The sequence below is a fragment of the Theobroma cacao genome, unplaced genomic scaffold (assembly GCF_000208745.1).
Source record: "Theobroma cacao cultivar B97-61/B2 unplaced genomic scaffold, Criollo_cocoa_genome_V2, whole genome shotgun sequence".
NCBI classification, from domain to species: domain Eukaryota; kingdom Viridiplantae; phylum Streptophyta; class Magnoliopsida; order Malvales; family Malvaceae; genus Theobroma; species Theobroma cacao.
Window position 1 is genome coordinate 1 of NW_017234955.1, and position 7,601 is coordinate 7,601.

The 7,601-nt window shown below is 42.3% G+C and overlaps 1 pseudogene; it reads left to right on the forward strand.

Moving 5' to 3' along the window:
- The first annotated feature begins 103 nt into the window (after nucleotides 1-103).
- On the forward strand, nucleotides 104-7,370 carry LOC18608604 (annotated as a pseudogene).
- Nucleotides 7,371-7,601: the final 231 nt, after the last annotated feature.

Here is a 7,601-nt window from a genome sequence, read left to right on the forward strand (position 1 = left end):
ACATCTAATTCATGTTTATGATCAATAATAAGGTTCCAAAATAGCTCGACCACCTAAGCCAAGTGACCAACGTGTTCATAATACGCGTCGGCGAGCAAAGATCATGGAAGAAGAACAAAGAGAGCGAATGGACAGAATGGAAAGAGCTCAAGAAGAAATGAGAGAACAGTTAGCAAAGATGATGGAATTGATGATGAGTCTCAGTAAAGGAAAAAGAGCGATCGAAGAGTCAGCTCTGTTAGAAAACCCACCAGCACAAGACAGTGAAAACCAAAGGGATGATCCATCTTATCCCCCAGGGTTCACTCCACCACATGCCCAAACCTCTCAAAGGGTCCACCCTCAAGTGATGCCATCCGTCTATTACAATGCACCACCCCTGCTAGGCCATCAACCGACTCATGGGCAATTTGGGCCATATCCTGGGATAAATCTTGCTGAACCAATACACGTCCCAGATTTAGACGACCCAAAAGAACAAGAGAAACTGAGAAAGGACTCATCGCAAATAGGAGAAAATGAAAAAGACCAGAAAAAGTACGACTTATTGGAAGAGCGTCTTCGTGCTATCGAAGGAGTTGGTAGGTTTGGTGCCATGGACGCAACTGAGCTATGCTTAGTGCCGGATGTATTGATCCCTGCCAAGTTCAAGGTTCCGAAATTTGAAAAATATGATGGAACAAAATGTCCCATGGCACATATTACCATGTATTATCGGAAGATGGCTGCACAGTCTCACGATGATAAGTTACTGATCTATTTTTTCCAAGACAGCTTGACTGGGTCAGCTGCTCGGTGGTACGTACAGCTAGATCGAAACCGTATTAAGACTTGGAAAGACTTAGCAAGAGCCTTCATAGCTCAATACAAGCATGTGGCTGAATTAGCCCCTGATCGGTTGTCATTGCAGATTATGGAAAAGAAGCAAAGCGAGAACTTCAAGGAATATGCCCAAAAGTGGAGAGATACAACAGCGCAAGTTCAGCCACCTCTCACTGATAAGGAGATGACTGTTTTGTTCATAAACACCCTCCGAGCTCCATTCTATGAGCGCTTGATCGGGAATGCCACGAAAAACTTTACAGATTTGGTCTTATCTGGAGAAATAATAGAACGAGCTATCAAAAGTGGAAAAATTAAAGGGTATGAAGTTGCCAGCTCAAAGAAAGGGAGTACGCCCAAGAAAAAAGGAGGGGATGTGCAAGCAGTCGCTCACGACAGCCAACAAGCCCACAACTTCAACCCATATTACCCGTACCCCCCATACCAACCCTTCTATCCGAACATAGGCAACATCACACAAAACCCATATGCATACCAACCTGTCCCGCAACCAACATTTCAAACCAATGTTCTTCCACAAACTCCATCACCAAGACCGGTAGCTTCAACCAATAATCCTGGCCATGGTCAAAGAGGACCAAAAACTACCCTAGAAAGACTAAAGTTTGATCCTATTCCAGTCCCTTACACTACATTATTGCCACAACTCATAGAAAATCGACTCCTTACTCGAACCCCTTTAGAACCACTCCGACCACCTTTCCCGAAATGGTATGATCCGAATGCGCATTGTGATTACCATTTTGGAATTCAAGGGCACTCTACCGAGAATTGTACTGCTTTAAAACATAAAGTTGAAGCGCTCATTAAGGCAGGGCTTTTAAATTTTGCCAAAAAAGATAGTTCGAGTGTTGATGGGAACCCGTTACCTAATCATGGAAGACCGACTGTGAATGCCATACATGAAGGGATGATTCGAAGGGTGAAAAAAGGTATTGATGAGATTTAAACGTCAATAGATAAAGTGTTTGAGGCGTTGTCCAAGATAAATGCCATCACTCCAGAACCCATCGACATAAAAGAATTGAGGCATATGGGGGCAATTGGGCATTCCATTCAAAATTGTGATAGCTTTCATCGTAAGTTGCAAGAATTGATGGATTCATCGATAATTGAGTTTTATGAAGAAGCCGAAGAGAATTTGGTCGGAACCATAAATGGAGACACCCCAGCTGAAGTGGCATCAAGTTCATTCGGGGGGAACAAACCTAAACCTCTCACCATCTTCTATGAAGAAAACAGAAGCCCGATGAATGATACATCCCCAACTATGATCAGAAGTGGTATTACCATCGAAGTCCCCAGCCCATTCCCTTACAAGAGCGATAAGGTTGTCCCATGGAATTATGAGTGTAATATTTTGAGCACAGCTTCATCCGCCTCCCAAGCATCTTCTGAAGATCTAACTGGTGTGGGGGGTATAACGCGAAGTGGGCGATGTTATTCCCCTGAGATAGTAGAAAGAGTTGGAAAATGGAAACCAGCACAGGGAGAGGGAGGCCTAAAGAAAGCAGATACCTTTTCCAAGGACCAAGTTGACGAATCTGTAGTGGCTCCGAACAATGAGGTCAAAAATCCTGTTACTGAGAAAAAAGCAGGTGAATTTCTCAAGTTTATCAAACACAGTGAATACAGCGTGGTAGAACAATTAACCAAGATGCCCGCTCGCATCTCGTTGTTGTCCTTACTGTTGAATTCGGAAGCACACAGGAACGCGCTGCTCAAAGTCTTGAACCAAGCTTATGTGGCACAAGATATATCAGTGGAAAAGTTAAACCACATCGTGGGGAACATTGCAGTGGGGAACTTCATTGCTTTTAATGATGAAGAAATACCATCGGGTGGTCGAGGAAGTAACAAAGCGCTGCACATTACCATGAAATGCAAGGACCATGCTGTATCTAAGGTCTTGGTCGATAATGGTTCAGCTTTAAATGTCATGCCCCGCTCTACTTTAACCAAGTTGCCAGTAGATGTGTCGTATATGAGAACCAACCGCATGGTTGTAAGGGCTTTCGACGGGACCACAAGGGAGGTGGTAGGAGACATTGAACTACCGATAAAAATTGGCCCTTGCATTTTTGAGGTCCAATTTCAAGTCATGGACATTGCCCCGTCATACAATTGCTTGTTAGGGCGTCCATGGATTCATATAGCTGGAGCCATACCATCTTCCCTTCATCAAAAAGTTAAATTCATAACTGAAGGCCAACTGATAAGTGTATGTGCGGAGGAAGACATACTGGCTATTCAACCATCATCTGCTCCCTATGTAGAAGCAACAGAAGAAGTCTCAGAATGCTCTTTCAGATCTTTTGAATTTGTTAATGCTACTTATGTGGGGGAAAGAAAAGTGATACCGACCCCTCGTTTGTCAGTAGCCACTAAAATGGGAGCTAAGCAGACTGTGGGTAAAGGATGCCGTGTCGATTTAGGGTTAGAAAAGAATTTACAAGGAATTAACCGTCCTCTGACTCCAATGAAGAATGAAGAAAGGTTTAGTTTGGGGTACAAGCCTACCAAAGAAGAGAGAAGGAAACTGACAGCTCAAAAGAAGATTAAAAGGATGGCTCAACTTGAGGGAAAGGAAGAAGAATTCGAGAAACGGACAATCCCACACCTATATGAGAATTTTCGCTCTTCAGGTTTCATTCATCCCGAAGCACCACCAAAGGTCAATCAGGCTCTACGGATATTTGATGAGCTATCAATCCATATGATCAGAGATGAAGAACCTGATGAGAAGATCCCTGTGGTGTATCCAGTACTGCTAGGAGATGAGCTAAGCAATTGGACAGCCACGAAACTGCCCATCATCTTTAAGTCTTCCGAAATGTAATGAACAATTTTATCTAAATGCCTATGCCCAAGGGTGTTAAGAGTAATTTCTTGTTTAAGTATGGCTTTCTGTTACCTTCACCATTTAAATAAATGACAATGCATAATGTGTTTCATAATTCATCAATCTTTTTGCATATTTCCTTTCATCTATTCTTTTAGCCAATAAATACTTGCCCATAAACCCGTCTAACTTTATCTGTTTGTAGGTCTTTAAATAATGAACACGAAGACAATCTAGACAACGATTTGAATATCGATTTTGAGATAATTCCAAACATTGATGAATTGAAAAATGAAGAGGAGGTGGATGACTACAGCTTACCCCCTGATTTGTCGAGAATGTTGGAACAGGAAGAAAAGGAGATTTTACCTCATCAGGAACTCACAGAAATGATTAACCTCGGAAATGGGGAAGAGAAGAAAGAGGTTAAGATTGGCACCTCGCTGTCATCCGATGAACGGCAGAAGCTGGAAGAATTGCTCCGTGAATATGTGGACGTGTTTGCTTGGTCATATCAGGACATGCCAGGTCTTAATACTGACATGGTTGTTCACAAGTTACCTTTGGAACCAGATTGCAAGCCTATTAAACAGAAGTTGAGAAGGATGAAGCCAGAAATGTTGTTGAAAATTAAAGAGGAAGTAAAAAGGCAATTCGATGCTGGATTTTTAGAGGTGGCTAAGTACCCTGAATGGGTAGCTAATATAGTTCCAGTTCCTAAGAAGGATGGAAAAGTTCGAATGTGCATCGATTATAAGGATTTGAACAGAGCGAGTCCGAAAGATAGCTTCTCTTTGCCACATATTGATACTGTTGTGGACAACACAGCAAAACATGCTTTGTTCTCATTTATGGTTGGCTTTTCTGGTTACAATCAGATTAAGATGGCACCCGAAGATATGGAAAAAACAACGTTCGTGACCATGTGGGGAACGTTTTGTTACAAAGTAATGCCATTTGGATTGAAGAATGCAGGCGCCACTTACCAAAGGGCAATGGTAGCTTTGTTCCACGATATGATGCATAAAGAGATAGAGGTATATGTAGATGACATGTTTGCAAAATCTCATACAGAAAGGGATCATACTGTCAATCTCAAGAAACTGTTCGAGAGATTGCGGAAGTTCCAGCTCAAGTTGAATCCTGCAAAATGCACTTTCGGTGTAACCTCTGGGAAATTGTTGGGGTTCATAGTCAGTGAAAAAGGAATTGAAGTGGACCCGGATAAAATACGAGCTATTCAAGAGCTACCACCTCCCAAAACGCAAAAAGAAGTGAGAGGATTTTTAGGGAGGCTGAATTACATTGCTCGATTTATATCCCAGCTCACCTGCAAATGTGATCCAATCTTCAAGCTGCTTCGAAAACGAGACCCAGGAGAGTGGAATGAAGAATGTCAAATAGCCTTTGATAAAATCAAAGAATATCCCACAAATCCACCGGTGTTGGCGCCACCAACGGTCGAAAAATCTCTTATTTTGTATTTGACTGTGAACAAGAATTCTATGGGATGTGTATTGGGACAACATGATGAAACTGGGAAGAAAGAACGAGCCGTATATTACTTGAGCAAGAAATTCATGGAGTATGAGTCCAAATATTCTGCGCTCGAAAAGATGTGTTGTGCACTAGCATGGACCGCTCAGAGGCTCCGGCAGTATNAGAGGCTCCAACAGTATATGTTGTATCACACAATATGGTTGGTGAGGAAATTAGATCCCATCAAGTATATTTTTGAAAAACCCTGCCTGTCCGAAAGAATAGCTCGATGGTAAGTGCTATTGTCTGAGTATGACATTGTGTATGTGTCTCAAAAATCAATCAAATGGAGCGCCATCGCCGATTTCCTTACAGATCGAGCTAATGAAGATTATGAATCTGTAAGTTTCGATTTTCCAGATGAAGATTTGATGGTCGTCTTGCACGTAGAAGAGGTTGATCCCAATGAACTTAATCCATGGAAGGTGTATTTTGATGGAGCATCCAATGCTTTGGGGCACGAAATCGGGGCAGTGTTGATTTCTCCAAATGAAAAGTACTATCCAGCCACGGCGAGATTGAATTTCAATTGTACTAACAATATGGCGGAGTATGAGGCGTTGGTAATGGGATTACAAGCAGCAATTGAGATGAAGGCTGACGCGATAGATGTTTACGGAGATTCGGCTTTAGTGATATGTCAAATGAGAGGCGAATGGGAAACTAGAGATTCTAAACTAGTTCCATATAAAAAACTGGTTACAGAATTAAGCAAACAGTTCAAAGAAATCAGCTTCAACCATTTGCCTTGAGAAGAGAATCAGATTGCTGATGCTTTGGCCACCCTCGCAGCGATGTTCAAAATAAAATAGGCGGCTGATGTACGCCCTTTTGATTTAGAAGTCCGTGAAGTCTCCGCACACTGCTTGAATGTTGAAGAAGAGGTTAATGGTAAGCCGTGGTATCATGATATCATGCAATACATCAAGCACCGGGCATATCTTGAGAATGTCACGGATAATGACAAGCAAACTCTTAGAAGATTAGCAATGGGTTTCTTCCTTAACGGAGAAGTGCTCTACAAAAGGAGTCGAGATCAAGTACTCTTGAGATGTGTGGATGTTGCAGAAGCCAACAAAATAATGAAAGAAGTCCACGAAGGAACTTGTGGAGCTCATGCTAATTGACATATGTTGGCTAGACAAATTATGAGAGTTGTTTACTATTGGTTGACATTAGAATCAGACTGCATAAACTTTGCTCGAAAATGCCACAAGTGTCAAGTATACGCTGATAGAATCCATGCTCCACCAGCCCCATTGCACGTTTTCACGGCACCTTAGCCATTTTCGATGTGGGGAATGGATGTGATTGGACTTATTACGCCAAAAGCCTCTAATGGACATCGATTCATATTGGTGGCCATTGATTATTTCACGAAATGGGTAGAAACAGCTTCCTATGCTAATGTGACACAAAAGGTGGAGTGCAAGTTCATCCAAAAGGAGATCACATGTCGGTATGGGCTTCCAGAAAGGATCATTACGGATAACGCAAGCAATTTGAATGGTGCGATGGTGAAGGATGTTTGCGCTAAATTCAAGATCAAGCATCATAACTCGACAACTTACCGTCCGAAGATGAACGGAGCAGTAGAGGCGGCCAACAAAAACATCAAAAAGATTGTCGAAAAGATGACTGAAGTTTATAAAGACTGGCATGAGAAACTTCCTTTTGCCTTACATGCATATCGAACTTCTGTGCGTACCTCCACCGGGGCAACTCCGTATTTATTAGTATACGGTGCAGAAGCAGTTCTACCTGTTGAAGTAGAAATCCCATCATTGAGGGTGTTGATGGAAACAGAATTGAAAGATGCTGAGTGGGTCCGTTCCCGCTACGAACAGCTGAATCTGATTGAGAAAAAAAGGCTTGCGGCTCTTTGTCATGGTCAGATGTACCAACGAAGGATGATGCGAGCATACGAGAAAAAAGTTCATCCCAGGCAGTTCCGAGAAGGATTGTTGGTTCTCAAGAGAATACTCCCTAATCAAACTAATTTTCGGGGAAAATAGATGCCGAATTGGGAAGGGCCATACGTGGTAAAGAAGGCTTTTTAGGAAGAGCTTTGATCTTGGCTGACATGGATGGGGGAGATTTGCCTAATCCGATAAATGCGGATGCGGTGAAGAAATACTATGCTTAAAAAAAAAAAGACACCAAAAAAAAAAACGGAAGGGGTTCGTGCTGAAAATCCGAAAAGGGCAGCTCGTACCTAAAGAAGGAGGCTCATGCTGAAAACCCGAAAAGGACGGCTTGAGGCCGAAAAACAGGAAGTTAGAATGGAATTTGAGGATGTCAGCCTAAAAGGAGTACAAGATTGAGGTAGAAATACACCATGAATGGAGCTCCACAATTTCACAAAATAGGGGAAGCT